Raw genomic sequence first — 25,286 nt, 5'->3', positions numbered from 1 at the left:
AAAGCAAAACACCTCTAACCCCCAAGTCTCTCTACAGAAGACTCTGGAAGGAAGGCTGTCTGGGCCAAGATTACTTCAGGCTGAGAGGATGAGATGTTTGTTAAAGCAGAAAGTGCTCCAATGTGCTGCCCCATCACCACATTCAGTCAGGTAAATATAAATCCTTCTATGTGTCAGGAAGATGGATCAACAGGAAAAGGCATCTGTCACCAACACTGGGGATGAGAAATCAAGCCCTTCCTGAGGAAATCTGGTGGAAAGAGAGAATCGGCTCCCGAAGGTATTCTGACTTTCAAAGCCACGCAAGCGTGACATGCCAAGTGCTTTTCCCCCAAACACACTAACTGTATGTGTTGTTTAAAATGTTTTACATAGCCTCCTATGTAGCTGTTAGAGATTTCTGTAGATCATCATCTTTAAAAAGGCGTTTCTGGTACAGCAACCCCCCTTTGAGTGTAAGGAACAGAAACGTGTCCCTTCAAGACTCACATTAGCCTATTGTGGAAGTTATAAGTAGATAGAGGAGAACCCCACAGAATGTTTAACAATGTGTCTCTGTGGTTGGAGAATAGGGATTTGGAATGAAAAGGGACTATTGTATTGAATCCTTAACATTTATGATCAGAAAGCGGAATCTGAGCGTTGCTCTGAAAACCCTTGGGTCACTTCTTGTGCGGTGTGAAGGATTAGTCAGAGTGGCCTTGGAGTCCAGAGCCATGATGGAGAGCCACACAGGAATGAGGAACATGGAACATGGAACATGTGACATGGAGATGGCTCTGGACCATATCTAACCTGAGATCTGCTGGGTTCATGTTAGGATTTCAAAGAAATCAAGAGATTTTTTTGTTGTTGAAATTATGACCAGATTTCAGCTTGGTCTAAAAAATAAAACCCACGCTCTTAAGACACTGTGTTGTCTCCATTTTTTAGGTAAAGAAATGATAAGAGAGAATCATAATAATTCTGGTACAGAATGGAATTAATAAATATTTATTTTCAATACTGATGTGTGCTGGCATGGGATATAGTTAGACCCAAATGTCATCCCGTAATATCTTCTTGGGAAACCTCAGTGAAAAAATAGTCTGCCCCATTTTATAGAGGAAGAAGCTAAAGTTCAGAAAAATCACATGATATGATGAAGTTTCCCCAGCCAGGAGGAAGTGGAAAAGGCAGAATGTCCGTCCCACCTGACTGCCAAGCTGGTATGCTAAGATGAAGTGGACAAGATGACTGGAGGCGAGGGCAGATGGAGCTGCTGCCCACAAGGGAGCCTGTCCTGCCCGATGCCAGCCTGTGACCTTCCGCCTCTCTCTCTCGCCCATGCATGGTATTGTTCTATATGTGTATGAATTTAGAAATAAGAATTTAATATTTTATAAATTATTTTTCCAGTAAACTTTTATTACTCGAGAATTGTTAAGCATGCATACAATGTGTTTTGATCAAATCCACTCCCCATTTTCTCTCCTCTTATTTTTTATTATTTTGTATTTTTAAAGGAGAGTGGGGACTACCCCCACCACTATGACTCCTCCTTAATCTCAGGGATGCAGGTTCAGGCTGTCTTCAGAGAACATGAAGAACTGTCCATGTGTCTTAAAGAAGGTCCATGGGAGTGGACCTTAACTGGCTTAACAGTGGTGCCAGATTTCAGAGGAAAAAGGGTGCCATGCCTGAATGAAGGGTCTTGGACACTCTGTGGAGTCTAGTACCACCAACATGGGAATCCTCTGAGCATAACTTCCCTTTCCCTCGACTGTGCTATTTGTCATGAACTATTGCTGAGCCCTCATATCATGTAGCATAGCATTTACACCTCACAATTCACTTTGGTCCTAGCCTATGACTTTTATTTCTTATTTTAAACCCTTATTTCCATTACTAATGGTCTCTCCTGCCTCCTAAGTGTGGTTATCTTGCTTCTACTCCCAGTCTGTACGATATCCCCAGACATTGTCCCTAAGCGAATGCTCTGGCTACTGTCTATGTTTCTGTGGCTTGGGCTCCTGTCCTTTGCACACTAACTCCCCTGTCTAGTTTTCAATTTTAGGAAGGGCTGTGGTATTATTATTCTGAGTAGATAGGGAGAATATTTTTAGTGGATCATAGAATGAACATTCCATCTCAGAACTCAGGTGCTGAGGGACATGAGGACCACACTCCAGCCCTCTGTTCTTCTCAAGGCTGTACCTTTGCATCCCTGGAGAAAAACACAAGGCCCTTTCTATCATTCTGCAGGAGGAATAAGGAACTGAATTTGAATGAGCTGAGATAGTGAGTCAGAAACTACTGCTGCCATCCATGGAAACAGCTCATGTTGTATGATGTTAATTCACACACAATGGCTCTGGTAGCTTCACTGTGGTCCTTGATTTCTGCCATTGAGAGATAGTGAAATTTTGCAAAGTGAGAGAGAGGCAGGAACAACAATAGACCCATCTTGAAACTACCATTGCCCAAGTCTTCAGGCACTGACTCCATCTTCAACACACAAACATGGTCACCCAACATTACAAGAATCCTAAGTTTCCCTAGGGAGTTCTATAGGGATATTGTTTAATATATATATTTTTTGGTTTAAATATAACTACATCATTTCCCCCTTCACTCCTCCAACACTTTGCACAACCCTCTTTACTCTCGTTAATGGCCTATGTTTATTTAGTTTTTGCTACACAGACACACACACACACACACACACACACACACACACGACTATGTGACACCCAGCCCAAACTGATACAACACTCTAGCACCTAAAGTTCATGGATCCTAGCAAGTCTTCTGTGAGATTTGTCTGCTAGAAATGTCAGAGATGCTACACACTCATGAAGTCTCCTTGACATGGCTGCCTAATAAAGACTGAAAAAGGACATCAATTACCATGCCAACAAGAAATAGGCAAAGCAGTGGATCTTATGATAGACTAAGGAATACTGAGCTCAGGGAGAATGGTTTCTCCGAGAAAGAGCCCCAGATTGATTGTCCTGTACCAAGTAGTCAGCCCTGAAATCATATACATTCAAGGAACTCTGTGCTGACTTCTATTCCTTAAAACACAGGAGAGAAGCATTGGCTGATTCCCACATACAAAACCCACACACAAGAATTATTTCCCTCCTTTCTATAAAGCCAAGTAGGGTATTAGCATAAAGCTAATGGAAGTAAGACACTAGGATCTTTCCTTCTCACAAGCAAACCTAAATTCCTGGGCAGGGTCACTGGCAATGTGTTTCTACAAAGCAATTTGTTGGACCTCTTGCAGAAGTCAGATGTTGTTATCTCAACTGACATGACCACTGTGTCCCCCCCACCCCCCGCCTTCATTGTGTCTACTGCCAGACATACTAATGGGAGTGACATGGGTACAACAATGACATTTTGAGGATTTGTATCATTGAGGTTAGGTTGAAGACATACTTAGTGGGGATTTCTTGAAAACTACAATCATGGCTTTGTACACATGGTGAACCTATTCTAAACTCGCAAAGACACCAAACTTCATGGTTATCCAGGCCCTTGCTTAAAATAGCATAGAATTTATTTGTCGTTTTATATATGAACGAAACCCCTTCATATAATATTGTGTGAAATCACCAGGATCCCTAAGGTTAACCTGAAGTGGACTGTTGAAGAATAAATATGCTCTATGAGAAGGTATGGTTTGGACATGTTTTTGTACTGATTTTGCACAGCCAGTGCATGTGATTCTGAGGAAGTTCCCTGGCTACAGATGGGTGTGATCCCTGACTTGTAAGTGACAACATTAAATGGCCTGAAGACTCAAGTGGCAAACCCCTACATGAGCATTAGCAAGTCAGTCAATAAAAGGGTCAATAATTGGATTATTTCATTAATTAATAGCTCATCTCAAATTAGGAACAACTTTCAAAAGCAATTTATTGGGTTTTTGCATTTTATATTAATTTCATATTTTGTATTTCAGATTAATTGTATATATATTCAAAATTATTCACATTTTATATTCCAGATTAACTGTATATATTCAAATATATAATGATATAAAAACTCAAGTATGGGCATAATGAAATATCTTAGTAGAGACAAAAGAAGGAAAAGCATAAAAAGTAAGGAGTCAGGGAAGGAGGAAGACAGGAAATGGAGGGAGGCAGAATCTTCCCTAAGTAAGAGCTCTCCTAGTACAGCAAAGATTAAGACTCTGCTAGTTAAATTCTCCAACAGAGGGAAGCCAAGCATTGTGAGCAGGAGTGTAAAAGCAAGAGCCTTGACAAAGAACGTGAGAAACAAAATTCAAAAGCACGACAGAGAAGGTAAGAACAAAAGGAAATCACGATGTGCACAGACCATACCATCCACATGGGGATTGGCAGCAGCGCCACTGTGCTGGGTTTACTCGGCGGAACGAGGTCTGTGATCTTTTGATAGCATTTTATAATGAGTGCCATTTAGAGAAACATGCTTCTATCTCTAAAACTCAACTCTCTTCTCAATATTATGATCACAATAACACTTATTTTAAAAAAAACAGAATATACAACAAACAGAAATGGTGCTTCTGACAAAGGTATTTTTTTAAAACAGCTAAACGTCTTTCCTGGTGGCTGCCCTGTGTGAATACTGCTGGTTTGTACAGCTGTGCTGGGCTGTAGTGTGTCTGTCACATGGCTCATAATGAACCACACATCATCTGCTGCTCTAGTACTGCGTTGGATGCAGCAACCCTTCACCCACATAATTATCCTGAGTTAGTCCCTTAAAGGAAAATCTTAACACTTAGTGAATGACAGCTGTCCATCAATGCAAAACTAATTATCCATCATATGAAAGTACTGCTGTTATAGAAAATAAAGGGCTTTATGTCCACTTCAAAAACATGTCAATAAGACAAACAAAAAACTTGAGGCTGGGAATGTGTCTTGATTGGTAGATTACCTGCCTCACATGCATGAAGTCCTGGGTTTGATACTTAGCATTGAAGACTCAGCATCGCCTGTAAAGGGGACTTTTATTTGCCAGATGTAATTTTCCTCTTGGAGGCTTACTGCCTCCATCTGTTAAACTGGGCCTAGTCTTGGAAGCTGTTAGCCTCCATACAATCAAATCTAGGCCTAGAATGCTTTCAGCTCCTGGGACTTATTGCTGAATAAGATCACCCTTTCTAGCTCTTTCTGAACTCTTACTGGCTGGTTCAACTCAGCTGTTTTGGCTCAAACTGGCTTCTCTCAGCTTCTGACTGAATTGCTCTGCTTGGCTTCAAACTAACCTCACAACCTGTTATTATCTTCTGGATCCTTCTCATTTTCTGGCTTCTTCTGTCTTCACCTGTGTCTAACTCGTCCTAATACATAAGATAATCAATATGTATTTATAGAACCAGAGAGTATTGAACTAAGGCATAGACATAGGAATATAAACACACATACTTATACCTAGAGAACCATATGGAATAATCAAAGAACATGGAAGACCAATATCTATCCAGGGTCTTCCTCTGACCATTTGAGTTACTTTCATCAAATTACACGTGTCCCAAATTTCATTTAAAAACAGTAATGCTTGTGATATTTTATTTGTTAATGTTGATTGTCCTAACAAATTTGAAAGATGGTAAAATACTTGAGTTATTAATATCAGATCAACGCCAAAAGAACAGCACAGTCCTTTATAAGAGCATTCAAAGAGGGACTGTGACCCACAGCATGATGCAAGAGTTCACAGAGATAAAGTTCACAACTGCCATCCAGTTGCTTTGGACTTCCACTTCAGCCTGTCATTTCCTCTATGCAGAACTCACATCCCAGGCTCCTCCACATCCTTCAAATATCCACACCTACCCCCTACTATAGTTAACCATCAAACTTTCAGTCCAAGTTTCTGAGCTTCTCTTGAGTCACACGCCTTCAAATATCCCACAGATGACACAAACATGGTGCCTCACTCCCTCTTCAAACCATATCTCACAATTGATAGATTGACGAAAGGATTTTCAGGAGTCTCCTTCTGACTTTAAGCATTATTCATTACTGAACCGTTTCCCAGAGGATGCTGGTACAGTCATGGAAGGTATAAATAAAAAGGAGAAATGGTAGTACTTGGTGACAAGTTAGGGACTTGTTCCTGATCAAAGCATCCTCTGAACTACATCAAAAGTCATAGAGATCCCTGCTGGATCTTCTGCTACAAGATTCTTCAACTGTAATGGGCCATTTTACAAAATCTCAGTGATATTTTTGTTCTGTTTTGTGGTTTTGGAGACAGGACTTCTCTAATTACATCCCTGTCTATTCTGGAACTCTCTTTGTAGGTCTTACTGGCCTGACAGAGATCTGACTGCCTTTGTCTGTCTTGTGGCTGGGATTGAAGGTATGTGCCATCATGCCTTGCTTAAGTGAGTTTAAGCTGGTAATGACTAGAAAATACAAATACATACCATGTTCATGGATTAGAAGAATGAATAATGTGAAATAATGTGACCATCCTACTAAAAACAATTTACAGATTCAATGCAATTTTATTCAAAATTCCAATATTATGCTTCATAAAAATAGAAAGAACTATCTAAAACTATGTATGGAGTCACAAAAGACCAAAGATAGACAAAGAAATTCTAAAAAAAAAAAAATACTTCAGGAGTTATCACTGTACCTGGTTTTAAACCGTGCTATAGAAGCATGGTAATAAAATCAGGATGTTACAAACACAGTGAATGGAACAGGAATTAACTTTCCAGATATAAGTCTAAAAAACTACAGTCACCTTATTTTTGATAAAGGGTGCCAAAATTGTAGTCTGGAAAAGACAGTATCTTCAACAAATGGTGCTGGGGAAACAAGATTCAACACACGGTGGCGAGGGAATGCAACTAAATCTTAGGTAGTAAACTAGACTTTATCTAGTTTACTGTGCATAAATAAAACATCACCTTAATTCAACACCACTGGAAGCATCAGAGAAGACCTGAGCTTAAACCCTAAACATATAAAAGACTGCTCCCCTCGCTCTATTCAGATTTGCACCCATTCCCAAGTAATTCACAAGCATCTCCCTGTGCAGGCACTTTGTTTACTTATCATTGATGTGATAAGCACCAACAACCAAAAACAACTTGCAAAAGAAAGGTATTCAGCCTAAAGGTCCTTCATCAATGGAAGTTGAGGCAGGAGCCCAAATATGAGAAAATATATTTCTTCCCAGGTTCACTTTCATTTATCTTTCTTATACAGCGCAGGCCCACCAACCTAGAGGTGTCGCTGCTCACAGCGGTTACGCCTACCTCCACCAGTTATCAATCAAGACAATGTCCCACAGGCCAGTCAGATTTGATGGGAGGCAATTCCTTAGTTGAAGTTCCCTCTTGCCAGGTGTGTCTAGTTAGCAACCAAGATTAACGACTACAGTATGTTATAATGCCATATATGGGTCTAAGGAAAAATAAGACGAACTGGTCAGCAAGAAACAGCTATGAAGTGTGCCCCCACAATTTGATATACCACAACACCCACACATGGATGTGGAAGAATTTTATGGTGAAATAGCTATAAAGCAGTAAACATGGAGTCTCAGAAGCATATTAGACAAGTGAATTCAACTTTTTGAGCCAGCCTGATATATACAGTGATCGTATCAGTCTTTCAGTGTGGCTGATAGGATTCTCAGGAGACAATGCATGTGTAAATACCTACCATACTCTCTGCCTCATATAGAAGCTCCAGTGCAATAAGAGTCTTTAACATACATTTTATGAAAATATTCTATGCACTTTCTTTCTCACTAAAGCCTAAATATCTTTGAATATCTGAACCACTCATAGTTGCTTATCTTTTTTTTCCCAGTTCTGAGCACCACACCTGGTACATGATAGATCTTCAATAGCTATTAATTCAAATAAAGTCAAATAAAAACCACAGACTGGAAATAACAGACAAATAGCATTTCTGGGCAATGTGGGTCTAGGCATCTGACAGAAAGATTTACAGAGAGCAGATGAGCAGAGGGTTTCTCAAAGCACAATCGGCTCTCAAACGGCTACTCGGCAAATGAAGGCAGAGTACACTTGGTGCAGAAAGACCTGAGAAACTGGAGTGAACAGGATTTTTAAGGAACTAGAAGCATCTACAAAATGAGTGAGGTATTTGGGGGGTTTTGGTACTCTGAAAGGTCTGTGCACTTCATTTCCCACCCTCTTTTACTCCCTTCTGACACAGGGAACTTTCTTGGCCACTAGTGGATGATGGACACTGAGTTGTTTAGTAGGGGGTTGGTAGTAGAGGAAGACTTCCAAATGTCCCAGTAGTGACAGAGAGTCCAAGGTAACGTGCCTGGTGCTCATGCAATAGAGAATCTGGCCCATGCTAGCCTTTCCAATTCTGAGCATGACCTTTAACACAAACACACATTTAAGCCATAACCTTAGAAAATAGGTGTCAGTTTTGCATGACTTAAGACAAGGCATGAAGATTTTAATAGGTCATATGACATTATTTGAAATGATTTTTTACTACTACAAAATGTATTTATCTGAAAATTGTACACACACACACACACACACACACACACACACACACATATATATATATAGTGTGCCTTGTTATTCATACCTGACTCCCTCCTTTCTTTTCCCCTGAGGTTCCAAGTGTACCTCCCTTCCACCTTCATGTCCTTTTTTTTTTTCTTTAATAAAATAACACGCGTTCACCAGGCATGGTGGCACTCGCCTTTAATCCCAGCACTCAGGAGACAGAGGCAGGTGGATCACTGCGAGTTCGAGGCCAGCCTGATCTACAGAGTGAGTCCAGAACAGCCAGGGCTACACAGGGAAACCCTGTCTTGGAAAAAAATAACCATGCTTATAATAATAAGTCAAATTAATGCTGCCTCTCTGCTCAGGAACATGAGTAACCTACCAGTAGATACCATTAACAAATAAAAGAAAATCTTCATCCCTCAGCAGCCTTTAACTGGCATGAACTCCTCAGCTAGGAGTGGGGTGTTGAGAGCCCCTCCTCAGTTTATGCTGGAATTTTTGACTAACTTGACTTTTTGCAAGTTTTCTGCATGTAACCATAGCTTCTATGAGTTCATACATACAACGGTCATGCCATTTCCAAAAGAAAGCATTACACAGAATACTTCCCAATTTTCCAGCTCTTACATTTTTTCTTCACCCTCTTCTGAGGATCACTTATTTTCAACAATAGAAAAAACTGCGCTTAAACCATAATAAATCATAAACACTGCTCACATAAACAGGAAACCCAAAAGTCATATAGAATTCATAATCAAGCCATTTTGTTACTCTATTTCTTTTTGGTATTTTATAAAATTTTTATGAGTATATGCTATTCTATTGAGAACTGGGTTACATCCCCCCATTTTCATATGAGTACACACAATGTGAAGTCAGACTCAGATTCTTAATCTCCCAGTACCAAAGCCCTGTGCTTGGCACTGTTCTCATGTTGTCTCCACAGTACAAAAATGGCCTCCCTATGGTTGGTGTCATTAGAGCACTTGGCACAATAAAAATCAATAGACATTATTCTTGATTACACTGGCAAAGTTTTGAGAAGAAATGTGATTGGCCTTCTTGTATAGGCCTGAACTAGTCACTAGGGAGAGATAACATATTTAACAGGATCTTATGACCAGGCAGAGTCTCTAGCAATTTCATCCTACATGGGACATGTTGGGTAAAGAGAACCGAAACCCAGTTAGTTCACAAGAACTTAGTCAACCCAACCTTCAGTTGCACAAGTCCAAATCAGATAACAATCTTTCATTTTGGCTTCAAGTTATGTTATAAACAATAGTAAAAAAATTTTACAGTTCTTGTACTTGGACAGACATGTAGATCAATGGAACAGAATAAGAGACTCAAATGTAAACACATGTTTACATATGATAGTCCCCAAAGATGCCAAAAATGCATGCTGGAGAAAAGGCAGTATCTTCCAAAAATAGTGCATGACAAACAGGATGTCCACAAGTAGAAGAATAAAATTAGACCAATATTTACCACTCTACACACATTTTAAATCAAAAATGGATAAAATACCTCTATTTGAAACCTGAAATGCTGAAACTGCTAGAAGAAAACATGAACAGTGCCCTACAAGATACAAGTATAGGGATGGACTTTATGAGTATAATTCAACTAGCCCAGGAATTGAGGCCTACAATTGAAAAATGGAATCTCATAAAACTAAAAAGATTTTGTACAGCAAAGTGAACAATAAACCAAGTGAGAAGGAAGCCGAAACAGTGGGAAAGAATCTTTGCCATATATACATCCATTAAAGGATTAAAACCTAGAATATACGAAGACCTCAAAGAATCAAGGAGACAAACAACCTGATCAAAAACAGGCTATGGATCTGAACGAAGTGTTCTCAAAAGAAATGTATAAGACCCAGGAGAGGGGAACAGGGTGAAAGTGGGAGGGAGAGAGGAACAAGAGGATACAGGTGACGGGATAACAATTGAGTTGTAATCTGAATAAATTAATGTTTAAAAATTTACAAAATTTTTAAAAACTGCATTTAGATTAAAAAGAAATATCTTTAAATGTGTTCAACATTCTTCGTAATCATGGAAATTCAAATTAAAACTACTTTGAGATTACTTCTTACCTATTCTTAACGGCTGAGATCATAAAAGCAAGTGGTAGCAAATGATAACAAGTACAAGTATGTGGGGGAAGAAGAAGACCCATTCACTGCTGGTGGGATTGCAATCTGGCACAAACTAAAGGAGTCTCTGGGCTCCTACTCCACAAACATCTTCAGCTATGTTTGTTGTTGTCTTACACAATACCAAAGATATAGAAGCTATCAAGATGTCCATCAACTGCTGAATCAGTAATGAAAAAGTGGTCCATGCACACGATGTAATTCTATTCAGCTGTAAACAAAAATAAAATCATAAAATTTGCAGAGAAATGAATGGACCTGGAAAATATTACACTGTGTAAGGTAACCCAAGCCCAGAAATATAAACATTGCATTATTTTCTCTCTTATCTATGGACCAAACTCTTTTTCACTTAACATTTGAACACTAGGATAATTAAAGCTTGAAAATGATAGCATCTTGCTAAGTTGATATTTTATATGTTTACATTGGTTAGAAGTAGTCAACTGTGTTTGTTTCACTCAACTTACATTACTATAAAAAGAGATAATCATTCCCTGAGTCTGCCTTTTAGGTGTAGAAAGTGGGGCTCAGAAAGTCATCTGCCCAAAGCCAATTGACAGCGTGTGAAAGAGCTAGGATTCCCCAGCCTATTCCCACCTGAAGGTTAAGTAGGCAAATACTCTGCCTTTCTGCCTTAAGAAGTGGTATGTAGGCATGATGTCTGCCACATACATGTACTGCCTGATTCCATCCTAAGCAGCATGGGAAGCACACTAAGCCCCTTAGCACTACCGCTGGAGGGAAGGGAAATAACCTTGCTGCCTCCACCAACCAGGAATGATAAAGATCAGGAAAACAACCCCTACAACCACTCTGCATCCAGTCTCATGTGACCCATGGATTAAATTTTTTGTTGCATTAGCCTCCGTGTCCTACCTGGATTATAACTAAATTTAGAGTCGAGTCTGCTTGGGGAAAGTCCCAAGCAATTGGAGACCCTCACCTCTATACATGGAGACCCTCACCTCTATACATGGGAGTCAAATATTCACACTCAAATTTCCAAAATTTGCCTATGGCCACATTTCAAGCTAAGTGAATTGCCCAGAAATAGAATCTGCAAGCTGGTACATCTGTCTCTGATTATAGTCTAATGATTGCAAGAGGTGCCATAACCCTCTCAACTTTCCAATGTCTACTCTATGCCTTTACAACACAGCTTTGCAGATCCTCCTACCAAGAGTTGGCATTTATTACTCACATCCTAAATCTAGCCTGGCATGTGATATGATATGATCTGTGGCATGTAGTAAAAATTGTCACACCCTGTTTTAAGTCCACACCTGGCTGATGGGAAGAGAGAGATAATGTGGGAAATTGAAACTTGTCCAATCTTAGGCTGTGCTAGTTCTACCAACTAGCCAACTGATCCCTGTACACTAGTCCAGGTCAGATTAGTAGGGTATGTGCATGAAACACATCTCATCACAGGCACTTGCTTAAGCCCAGGAAAACCATTAAGAAAAGACACTGGATCTTTAAATCATTAACAGTAATTAATTCTTTAACATGTAGTTTGAGAGATTGGCATCATGGCTTAGTTGGTATAGTTCTTCATACCTAAGTCCAGTTTTCCTTAATTACATTTTTAAAAATCTGGGCATGGTGAAATCCTAGCACTGGCAGTACAGAGACAGGATGATTCCCAGTGTATGTTGGACAGACAGATGGCCTAGTGAATTTGTTGCATTCCAAGCCAATGTGAGACCCTGTCTCAAAGAAAAAGTTGTAGCACCAAGGAAAAGACACTTGACATTATCCTCTGGCCTCTGCCTCCCACATACACGCATGCACACATGTGCTCACACATAGAAGTAGACATGCACACATATGAAAATACACACATATACACAGACACACTGAAAACATGTGGTTTATAAATGCTTGTTATGCATGAAAATCTTACTGATACAACCTAGCAAACACCTTGGGACCTTCAGATGCTAACCCCAGGCCAGATGTCCACACACCATTGGATTTATTTTATTATCTAATCTATTTCATTTCTCATCAAGAGCTGTACTGTCTCTTTATCTCCTTGGCTCCCACATGAGGTCTTTGCAGGGATGTTAGTTGGTTTGGGCCTAACAGGTCATGATTTCCTAAGCCCTGAGCTTCCATTGGGGAAAGCACACGAAAGAATATACACTCCTACCTTGCAGAGGACTACTCATCCCTTGAAGAAAATCAACCAACAAGTGATTGAGCCCTCTGCTTGGTGTAAATTTTTACTACTTGATTAAATAAATATCCATTCTCTCAATACACTTGTGTTCAGCTTCTTGGGAGTACACGTCTAGATTGTCTGGGGAGTCCCAGTGACTAAGCTCTGGGAAGATTAATGTTAAGTGGATGATGGACATTTTCTGATGCACAGACAGCACAGGATGTAGAGTCACAAGCTAAATTCAGCTGTCTAAATAATATGAGGTCGAGAATTTCATCAGGTGGATGGCATAAGTGAGTGATCAATACTGCTGTAAGACACCTGCATGAATGCATGAGTGACCGGATGTACAGTATATACAATGGAAATTATCTGCCTATCTGCATGAACATCTGAGTGCCGAGTAGTAGAGGATGGTAGATAATCCCAGTTCCCCCATGCTACGCTTTCGTAGCATGCTCCCTGGGCTCAAATGAGATCTCTTCATTTGCCATACTTGTTCCTTTGTCAAAAGAGCAACATCCAAATGTCATGAGACCCTACTCTCTGGATGATCACTCGCAGACACTTAAACGATACCCGGCAGTCAGTACTTAAGGCCCGGATCAGGGCCATGAACCCCCGAGAGATGGGAAGGTCCTGTCTCTATCAGCCCCAAGGAAGGAAACTATAGTGAGAGCCAAGCCAACCCAGACAGTAACATTCAACAAAACCAGAGGCTGTTGACAGTCTCAGACAAACATGCGAAGAAGCTGTGATCAAAAACATGCTCACCTTATTTGCCTGGTAAAGTCTGCTCTGTTTTGTGCTTGCCTGTATCTTCTGTATTGGTTCTCATCTGTTATTTTCCACTTTTCTCTCTCTGTGTTTCTCATTTACTTTTACCACAGTCCATGGTGTTTTTCCATTATTTGGCTGCACAGGGCAGTCCTGAGTGTTCTAACCTGAGACCTCCAGTGACCCTGACTGAATAAGACGACACAAGCCTCTGACTCCAGCTGCCTATTAATTTTGGTCCTTCCTAGGTGGCCAGCTCAGATGCCCACCACATCCCTGACCTGGAGCAGATCTTCAAGCACTACTCAGCTTTTCCTTTGTCTTTGAGATTAGGCATAACAGGCTTTGAATCTTGGTTCTGCTGCTCATTCAGTGGTATTGTCAACTTCTTTACCCTCTGTGGGTCTCATTTCTTCATTTGAATAAGGAGACAATCAGATCTGCATCACTGAGTTCAGGGTTATAACTGCTTTATGAGGATTCCTGGGCCTTGCATTTAAATCAGCTTTTGTTCACATCCACATATAAAAGAAGATCTGCTATTTGTCTCTGTGACTGACTTATTTCATGTAATCTAATGCAAGATAGGACAGAAGGGAGAAAGGGCGACCAGATAACAAGTATCAAAATACAGTCAGAATAAAGTAGTGAACTCTGGTTACAGAATACAATGAGGAGCACAGTCCATGTCCACTTGTCATGTGAATTGTGGACAGCCGAACAGAGGTGCTCAGGGCTCCGAGCTCAAAGCAGTCGTGGTAATGGTGTGGACGTATTATACCGGTCTTATCAGTATATCTAGTATAGCAAATGCCACATCTGATATCATAAATATATCCAATCATACATGGGTCAACATCCTTAAAAGGAGATGGAAATATTAACTGCCCTGATTTAAATTATTACAACATATACAGAATGGTAGATAAAAATGATGGTAGATGATTGATATATAGATAGATAGATAGATAGATAGATAGATAGATAGATAGATAGATAGACAGATAGATAGAATTGTGTTGTACTTTAAACTTGTTTGTACCAATAAAATAATAATTTATAAATATTTAGGCCACTGTAATTCCAAAGAAATCTGCTGAACATTCCATAAGGTTATAATGTACATCATTTTGAAAATTGTCATGTGTTGTTTCAACTCATTGAGAAGCTGTCTTTTAAAGCAAGGCCATGTATTTGTCTCAAAATAAGCTCCAAGGACTCTTGTTTGTAGATTGGCCAGTCCACCTGACTCTATAATAGGGAGAAGATAGCAAGGAAGTAGCTCAAGAATGAAAGCACCATATCCTTGAAAACAGCTAGAAGTAAACCATTACAGAGGTCATTGTAGTTCATGCCACATGTAAAGGTGCCTGCAGTGAGGACGCGAAGCTAGAAGTTCAGCCACAGGACCCTCCTCCACAAAGAGACAGCGCAATCAGAAACTCCAGTTGGATGTATCAACTGCCTTAGTTGGAGTCTACTGAATGTTTTTGTGAGCCCCCGATATTATAATGTTACATTTCTGGTATTATTTGTTGTCTTACTTGGAGGCTCCAAGGAGGCCCTCTGCTTTCCTTCTGGACTCTATTTACGGAAACCATCTAGATGGCTGCCTTAAACGGCTTCCCCAGGCAGATGCTGCTAGATAGTTTAAGTCTGATTTGATCACGTTTTACTGTCTGTATGTCTTTCTATCCTGCTATTCTTTCTTTTTAACTCACTGTATCCTTAATAAATTCACTCATTCAAAACTTTTTAGAAAGGCAATTAGAGATCATTCGTAAGACTGACTGTTCACAACAAAGGGGCAGACTATTGTTGTTTTATTGTTCTTATTATCATTCAACCTGAAGTATGAACCATGCCAAGGCTGAGAATCTCTGTCCTTCAGCTCTTAGTCTACATCACATTCCCTAATATAGCCCAACTATCTATCATTTACCTTCACATTTGCCACACACTAACACATACTAGACAAATGAATCCATGCATAGATGGATGGAATCATTTTTCACTTCTAAGATTCTGTCATTTGAACTAGATACCTCTGTTTCAATAATGAAAAGATAGTCACATAAATGTTAGGATAAAACTCAGAGCTAAAAATACAAAAACCTGTGTGGGAAAGTGAGAAAGTGGACAGCTGTGTATATCATATGATTAAATAAAAAGAGAATATTCCTTACAACTGAAATGGCTCTATTCAAATAAGTAGCCTTTCCATTGTACAGAGATCCACCAAAAAACATCTTAAGGTACCATTAAGACCTTGTTAGTATCCAGACTGGCAATACAGATGAGTATTCAGATAAAGAGATGTTATCTGAAGCCTCAAGTGGTTAGTATAGTTATGAGTTGAAGATTATGAACCAATGTCTCAATGTGGCAGATAGGCACTCTTGATTGATTAGTGATACCTGTATGGACACAAAAAGGGCTTTAAATCACACATGATGCACCTACTGACATTACTGTAGTCACAACTGAAGACTTGAGTCACGCTATCTAGGATTGGCTTACCAAGAGAAGAGTGTTGTCTTGTATGGGTCAGTCTGTGTGTCTAAAATTCCATCCATGAAATGTATCTTTGTTTCATTACATGGGTGACATCAGTCAAGTCTGTTATATGTAATGAAAATGGTTATTGCTACCATGTGATTGAAATGAGATGTTCTATTATGATGGTGTTTGTTAACTTGAGTTCCAAGATAATATCTGGCCCTAGGCATTTTCTATGTTTCAGATTTTACAGTGGATAATAAGGTTACATTTGGATAGCCTCCATGCATCTCTGTGTAATGTACTATGTGGCAGCTTATGAGGTATGTATGTTGTTGATATTATGTTATTGAGGAGAGAAGTTATAGGTCACTCTCTAGGTTTATCTCAATGTTCTAACTCTATATATCAGGTGGGTAGTGTTTTTGATAGTAGAGAGTTTACTGAAGACTACGTTACTAGTGTAATTGGTTCCTTTCTCTAATATACATTAGATTGCTCTGATGACAGAGACAAACTTATACATTAGATTGCTCTGATGACAGAGACAAACTTTCATTGCTAAAGTGCATACAAAAATGAGCTGTCACAGTTACCTACCCACTCAAGGGGTCCTAAAGTGGTACTTCAATATTCACCCTCTTGACCCTTAAATCTGAATTGATTAATGGCTAAAACCAATAGAGCACAGAAAGAGTGACATCCTATATCTTCTGAGGCTAGATCAAAAAAAGATATTGCAGCTACCTCTTAGAACATGCATGCTTGGAGAAACTTTCTACACAAATAGCTGGAGACCTTGAAGCAGCCATAATGGGAGAAAGTCCAGGTATCCAAGTGGAGAATCCAGAGGAAGAAACAGGCACAGTTAGTCTCCAGATGTTTTGTGTCTCACAACCCAGGTCACTATATAGCTGCAAAGGTCACCACAATGCTTAGTGTAGTAAAGTGCTCAAGTAGCTCAATTCCAGATGCCACATGACTACAAACTATGGAAGACAAAGCAAGAGCCACTAAGGGAACTATTTCAGGTGAAGCTCACAAAACTGTGAAAAATAACAAATGACCATCCTAATCACAGAGGTGTGGAGTTTTAGGTATTGGGACTGGAGTCACACTGGCTGTGGCGTATAAGACAAGTTCGAAGATGTGGGGGTAGATGCTTTCATTTTCTAAGAGTGCCATAGCAAACTTCCGAAGTTTGGGTGATTTAATTAGAAAAAAATATTTATGTTTGACTGTTCTAGAGGCTATAACCCAATAGTAAGGTTGGGTGTTTCCTTCTCAGAAATGTAAGAAACAATAGATTCCATCTTGCCCTCCTTCTTCCACATACCTGCTAACTGCCTTGGTGTTCCTGTGCATCCAGAACATCCTCTGTCATTCATCACGTGGCATTCTCTGTAGATATGTGCCCATAGCCAAATTTCCCTTTTTATAAGGGCATGAGATATGCTAGATTAAGTGGTACTATGATTAGCTCATTTTAGCTTGATTTCTTTTTTCTTTTTCTTTTCCTTGTATAGCTCACTTAGTAGAGCAGGCTGGCCTTGAACCCACAGAGATCCATCTGTCTCTGCCTCCTCGAGTTCTGGAACTAAAGGTATGTGCTAACATGACCAGGTTAGATTACTTTTCTTAAAGTATTATTCTTACTAATTCCTTGAGACTTTCATACAATATATTTTGCTCATTTTTCACTATCACTCCTCCCACTCCCATGTGATGAGCCCACCCTTTCATACCTACCCAACACCATGATCTCTTTTTTATTTTATTAGGTGAGTCCTATCCGTGCTCCTCAAATACTCTTGAATTTTGGGGGGATGCCCTAGGAGTGCTGGTCAACATCCGTACCCTTAAAGAAAAGTAAATCTCTCCCTCACTCAGCAGATATCAACTTATAGCTGCTCAACTATGGGTAGAACTTTATGCCCACCCGCCTCCTCCATGCTGGGATTTTTGTCTAGCTTGAGTTTATGTAGCTCATGAGCTTACAATCTCATCCTCCACCTGTGAGTTCATATGTACAACTTCCCTGATGTGTTTGGAAACCACTGTTTCCTTGTACGTCATGCCCTGTCTCTGGCTCTTCCAATCTTTCTTCCCTCTCTTTCCAAGTAATCTCTGAGACTTGCCATGTAGAGATATGATATATATGTTCCATTTAGAGCTGACTATTCTGCAGTGACTTTTTCTCAGCCTGGTGGTCAGTTGTGTGCCTCCATGTTGATTGTCATCTATAATCAAGAAGCAGCTTCTCAGCTGGGCATGGTGACGTACGTCTTTAATTCCAGCAATTGTGAGGCAGAGGCTAGTGGATTGCCATGAGTTCGAGGCCAGCTTGGTCTACAAAGCAAGTTCAGGATGGCCAAGATAACATATAGAAACCTTGTGTCAAAAAACAAAACAAAAAGAACAACAACAAAAGAAGCAGCTTCTCTGATGAGAGTACACTTCCTAAAAACTAAGAAGCCTATTCATTGAAAGATATCTGTTAAAAAGTAATAAAAGAAACTATAGCGTGGCAAAATCAATATGACACATATAGCTGAGAAAAATGACTCATATTCAAAAAATATACTGGAGATAGGTTTGTAGAGTGGCAGAGTGTTTGCTTGGTATACATGAGGCCCTGGTTTTGAGCCAAGACAACACACATGCACACACACTATCAAAATGTTTGTGTAGCTTCTACAAATAAAAGACTCATCAATCTATTTTAAAATGTACCCAAAAGCCAATAACCTTAAGAGACTGCAAGCTATGGAGCATCTATACCTCTCCTACACAGTCATGGGTGCATATATTAGCTCTGCAATTACTCAAAATAGAGAGTTTATGACCTAGAAATTCCCATTTTTACTTTTTTCATAAAAGAAGTTAAAGATTTATACCCACCAAAAGACAGGTCCAAGATTGATCATAACATTATTTATAACCATTCAAAGGTGGAAAACCCTAAATACCCATCAATAATGGAATGAATAAATCATCTTAGTTATCTAATACATAATATTGTAAGATATAGATATTGTGTCTATGCTAATGCATATGGTGGATTATAAACATACTTCTTGGTAGAGGTTTTAGTAATGAAACATATCTACTAAGCACCTAGGTTGGATTTTCTCCATAGGGATGTCAGTAAGACCAAAGACAAAGAGTGCACAGAGTGTTTTCTCTGTCATTTCATTCATAAGATGTTCGAGAGCAGGTGGCAGTCACTTGATGGAATACTTAAGACTGTCATTCCTTCAGCTATCAATAGACATGCTACCTGGAAGAGTAGTGGTTGGACACTGGACTCTTCTCTATCATTATATGCAAGTTATAAGTGAAAACTCATTGTGGAGGGTGGTTGGTGTATGCCCTAATGAGGAAAGAGGTAAGAGGTGGTGAGCCTAAAGGGGAGGACAAGAGAAGTCAGAGGGATAAGAGTACAGGAAAGTAGTATTAACAGTCAAGGAGTGGTGGAATGAGTAAGGTTAGAAGCCACCAGATGGAAAGTGATGGAGGAGGGCGGGGCTCAAGGCTCAGTCTGATTGCAGCAACACAGGAGCAAAGAGAGAGATGAAGGGACCAGCCAGAAGCAAGAGCTGTCCTAAGCTCCAAAGGATGGGTGGGAATTTGTTTGGTAGGACAGGTTCTGAAAAGCAAGACCTGCAGGGCCACTCATGTCTCCTGGCCCGTTGTGTCCAGGCTAACGAAAGGGTGTTTGTTTGTTCATTTGGTTTTTTGTTTTGTTTTGTTTTGTTTTGTTTTTACCCACTAAATTCCTTCTGAGTTTTGTGGTAACAGTGAAATGTAATTTAAAAAAAAAAAAAGAAAGAAAAAATCACTGTGTCTATCTGGCAGAGGTAAAAGAGAAGACCCCAAAGTAGAAAAATAGCTAGTCCAGTCCAATCTTCCTTCCAGACAGGAAAGGAGGGGGCGGAAGGTGGTGTGATTGTGTTGAAAATGCACGCTGCTACATTCTTTCAGGAGCAGCGCTCTCTGAATCTGAAACCCACTTTATCACAGCTGTCAAAACAGACTCAGGCAGTACATAATTTATAACCCTGGGGTGGCAGCCAGGGGGAAGAAGCCTAAAAGATTGGTTTATTTTTCTTATTAATATTTATTGCCTACGAAACAACTCTACCCCCACTGGACAAGAATATGGGCTTAATTTGAAGCAGATCCATTTGATTTGCATGTTTGAGCCTGTGTCTAGCCCTTGGAGCCTCAACATAGTTAAAACAGTTAGGTGACACCTCTTCATCACAGGCCACAGAGCAGTGAGCGAGCTGGGAGCTGAGAATATGGAGATATTGTCCTAGCTATCTAAATTTCATACAAAAACTTGTCTACGACCAGGAAATGGACAGGTAAAGTTCAGACATCCCTTCAGAGTACTGGAAAGAGACTTAAAAGTCCCACCCAGCACAGATGCTCAGAAGGACAGAGTAATGTGGCCCAGCTGCACATTGAAGGGCTGATGGGACTTACATGAAGCCAAGAGAAGGAACAGTATTTGCAAAGTACAGAGTCAGGCAACTTGGGGGATTTTTCTCTCTTTAGGAACATTAAATATAAACATATATTCATATATAAATACTATATATACATGCACACATATGTGTATAATTTAAAGAATTTATAATTTTAAGAATAACCCTTTCCATTGAGACTGGGTATGGGTGTTGGTGGGAAGGAAGAAAACAAGGAATAACTATTGTTCATCCCTTTGAGAGGCCGCATACCTGTTGAGTCAGAACTGAAGCATGCTTGAACCCCTGTGTCTACATGACTACCCTGTGAGACAAAGTTGGATGGGTGCTCTTTACTCCCATCTTCTGATGCCTTCCTTACCTGGTGTACTTACAAACATGTTACTTAGAAACTATGATGTTTTGTGAACAGAAAGATCCCTTGGCTCTGTCCATAGGCTCTCTAAACCTAGCGCAGTGAGGGCAGGTGCTATCATGGCACAAGTGATGAGTAGGGACTCTACAAGTGAGCAATTGATGGAAGATACTAGCTTAAGGTCTACAGGACATGGAGTCTGGTTTCAGACTCCAGGCTCTTGAATCCAAAACCAGTTACTATGCTCTTTCAACACATTCTTGTCCAACTGTGCGTCAGTCTTGGTTATCCACCCCAACTTGACAGAAGGAAAAAAGCTCGAGGAAGTGCTAGCAGACAGTAAGACCAGAGTCAGCAGCTGTGGAGTCACATACTGTCTGTCTATGTGGATACAGTTCTGTGCCAGGCACCAGGCTCCAAACTTTGGTGTCTTGCTTTAACTTTTTTTCTTCTGCACTATCATCATAGGGGAGGGGAGTAAGGTGAAAATGGAAGGAAGGGAAGAATGGGAGGATACAAGGGATGGGATAACCATTGAGATGTAACGAGAATAAATAAATAAATAAATAAATAAATAAATATAAATAAATAAATATCAAGGATAGTACTGTGATAGCAGCTCACAACTACAGGCAGATAGCGTGGTAGCACGTACTCACAGAAACTGGTTGGTGCTTGTCTGCCCAGTTCAGTTAGAGAAGTGGAGAGGGAAAAAACACAGGGTCCTGACCAAACACAGAAAAGGAAGGAGGAGGAGAAGGAGGAGGAGGAGGAGGAAGAAGTTCCCTCCTAGGACCAACCTGGCGCAGAGAATCTATTCCGGAATGCTCTTTCCTCCATTTACACTGCTTCCTTTTACCTTTTTTTTTTTTTTTTTAATCTTTTGTGTTGCCAGGAGTCCACACGCTAGAGACGACGCGGCTTCTGCTTTTAGGTGTGGTTTTTGAGAAAGGCTTTTAGGATGTTGTTTTTAAAAATCTTTTCTGGGAAAACTTACTCCCAGAGAAAAAGATATCTTCTCTCAGAGCAAGAGACTCTCGGAGTGACAAATGGATCGGATGCTGCTGACTTCCAGGCGCCCTGTCAGGGCTCTCAGCCATGCTACAAATCCTCCCCAGCCCCGGCCAAGAATGCTGCACTGGGACTGTTAGCCACTCTCCCTGTAGAAAGCCAGGAAACAGAATTCCAAAATTGGACAGAATGTGAGGGTCAAGCTGGAAATGAATACAGCAGGGATAGCAATGGAGCCTAGGGGTAGGGAGGGGCAATCCGGAGCTGCAGCTTCCTCCGTGCTGTGCAACCTGCTGTAATGTGCTTAGTTGTGTCTCTAAGAGAACGTGTTCAGGTCCTGACCTCCATGAGCACCTACGAAGATGCTCTCACTTGGAAATAGTCTTTGCCAAGGCAATTAAGCTGAGAAATCTCAGTATGAAATAGAATGGATTGAAAGTTGGTTCTAAATCCAATCAAAAATGTCTTTATAAGAAAGGAGGGATGCATTTTGAGACATGGAGAGAAGGCCTGTGGTGAAGGAAGCAGAAATTCAGTGTGATGTATCTGAAAGCCAAGGAAAACTGGGGCTTGCTGGCAGCCAGCAGGTGCCTGGGGAAAAGCCTGGTGTGCCTTCTCCTTCAGAGACTGTGGGAGGATCCAACCTCACCAGCGCCTCCAACCTTTTAACTGGGAGAAAATGAGCTTACATTGTTGTTCTTTGTATTAGTTTTTTTATTTTTACATATATATTTATATTATTACACCTATATAAAATAAACTACATACAGCAAGAAGAACCACAGAACACTCAGGAACTACATTCATGTTACATTCATAGTGTTTTTGGCTGTTTGTATTTAGCAATCTTGGAAACATTTTCTTATCTCGATGAGTCTAAAATTCTAAATGTAATGCAGTATCTATGACATCACATCTCTATCACCTTAAAACATCTATTTTAACCTAAAGACATCTTAACCCCTAAATAACTAGGTTTAACTGTGAAACTCAACTATTTGGTCTTCAACCCCATCCGAGACTTGAGAAGGAGTAAAATTAATTACCTGAGCTTACATTGTTTTAAGCCACCTGGTGTAACCTGATCCACCAGGCTATGAAAACAGTTCCAGGGCTTTTTGAGGCTCCAAAGTAAGAGGAGAGACAGGAAGGAAGGTGTTGGCTCTTTAAGAACAAATTCTGTTTCTCACCCCCACCTGCATAAGAAGGGGAGCATCACCAAACTCAGGAGGCCTCTTTCCTCACCTGCAGGTTTGCAGGGCTCACACAGCCCTCAGGAGTCAGCCTTGCCTCCTTGTGCCTGCTTTGAAGACACCTTCACTGGTAGGTGAAGGAGTGTTCTGACACTCCAAGGTGTGAGAACAAGCCCTGGTCACAAGCCCTCTTCTATGCTGGAGCTGCATACCTTCCCTTCTGCCTCCACGAGCCACGATGGAGTATGGAATAAAGGATGCAGGATGTGACCCTGCCCACAGTCAGGAAGGAGATGTCCTGTGTGGTCTTGCTCTCCTTACCCTCTTCCTTCGTCTAGACAAACTAACTCGAGCAGATAAAACAGCTGCAGGCCCAACAGCTCCTAGATCCCACGGTCCCAGGCAGTGTTTTCCTGTCTCTGCCTACCTGGGGTCCCCCATGACACTTGTGATGCTTCTGAGCTTTACAATTCCAGGAAAAGATCCTGGAAACCTACAGAGTCATACAAATAGATGAAGCCTGTCTGGGTGTTGAGTGCTTCACGCAGGGAGCTGTTTCCCTTGGAAAGCTGCATAGTTCATGCTTCTATGTGTTTGCAAGTTCTGGTCCCTCCTCCGGGAACTCTTCTTCATCTGTATTTTTCAGCCTCCGTGTGCAACTCAACCTTGGACTGCTTTTCTTTTGTGCCCCTGTTCTGGTGTCTATGCCTTTTTATTATTAATAATTTATTCTTGTTACAGCTCAATGGTTATCCCATCCCTTGTATCCTCCCATTCCTCCCTCCCACCCATTTTCCCCTTACTCCTCTCTGCTATGACTGTGCCTGAGGGGGACTTCCTCCCCCTTTATATGATCATAGGGTATTAAGTCTCTTCTTGGTAGGCTGCTATCCTTCCTCTGAGTGCCACCAGGCCTCCCCATCCAGGGGACATGGTCAAATATGAGGCACCAGAATTCGTGTGAAAGTCATATCCCTTTTTACAGATCTCCCTGCTGACAGGTAAAGTTAACTTGAAGAGTTCTTTTGGCCAAAAGCACATCTCAAAGAAAGATGGGTCAAGGCCAGGAGCCACATCCTATGAGGACACAGCCTTGGCAGGTTTGTGCTAGGGTGGTGAAGGAAACAGAGATAGGAGGGTGCATGGGATGCAAGCCTGACTTTTCAGAAGCATGAGATCCCCAAAGTGTTCTAACAATTCCAGGAAGCCACATCAGGCCACAGAGCAGAGGACAACGGGTCATGAAGGGCCCACCCCCAATAGCTATATCTATAACACAAGCTCTACACCTAAGGCTCAGGGAAAATTGTAAACAAGGGGTCAGAAAGATTGTGAGAGCCAGTGGTCCAGGTCTTCAACTGCAGGATAGTGTCTTCTAAAGAGAAAGAGGAGGAGGAAGAGGAGGAGGAGGAAGAAAGGAAAAGAAAAGACATGAAGTGGAGGGGAAAGGCATGAAGAGGGATGAAAGGTCCTAGGGATAAATATGATGAAAATATGTTGTCTGAAATTCTCAAAGAATTAATAAAATATTATATTAGTAACAAGAGACCAGACCTCCCCCTGGCTGAGCAGGAGATGCTCAGGGTGCGGGAACAGAAGGACCTGAATGATTATAGAGCATTGATGGAAAGTCAGGACCTGGGACTCCAGCCTGCTCACTGGTGAGTGGTTTCATTCTGACACAACATCGCACACTCACGTCTGCCTGTCTGTGGCTGCTTTTCTGATTAAATGGCTGAGCTGAGCAGTGGCAGGCGGCCTCTTGACCCTGACTTCAAGGCTGCAAAATTTACTATCTGGCCTTTGACATAGACGCCTTGGCAGTCTTTGTTTTTAAAGTAAACGCAAATACCCCTTCCATTTACTCCATCTCAGGGGAGGACTTACAGCTTGTGCTCCTTCGAGTGGGAGCACAGTGTAAGAGCACCTCCCATCAGGACACCTTTATGGTGGGGAACTTCCAGTCCAGGTACTTTTAGGTGGGAGCTTTTAGTGTCCACCTTCAGGTCGTGCTCACACATCCTCAGGCTGATGAGAACTCGGCTATGTTTTCCTTGTTCTCTCCAGTGAGACAGGATGTACAGCATTCAGTAGCTCCGTCAGCTCCAAGCT

The sequence above is a fragment of the Acomys minous genome, assembly GCF_964271855.1.
Source record: "Acomys minous genome assembly, chromosome: 12".
Classification (NCBI taxonomy): Eukaryota; Metazoa; Chordata; class Mammalia; order Rodentia; family Muridae; genus Acomys; species Acomys minous.
Note: the sequence above shows the minus strand (reverse complement) of the source record.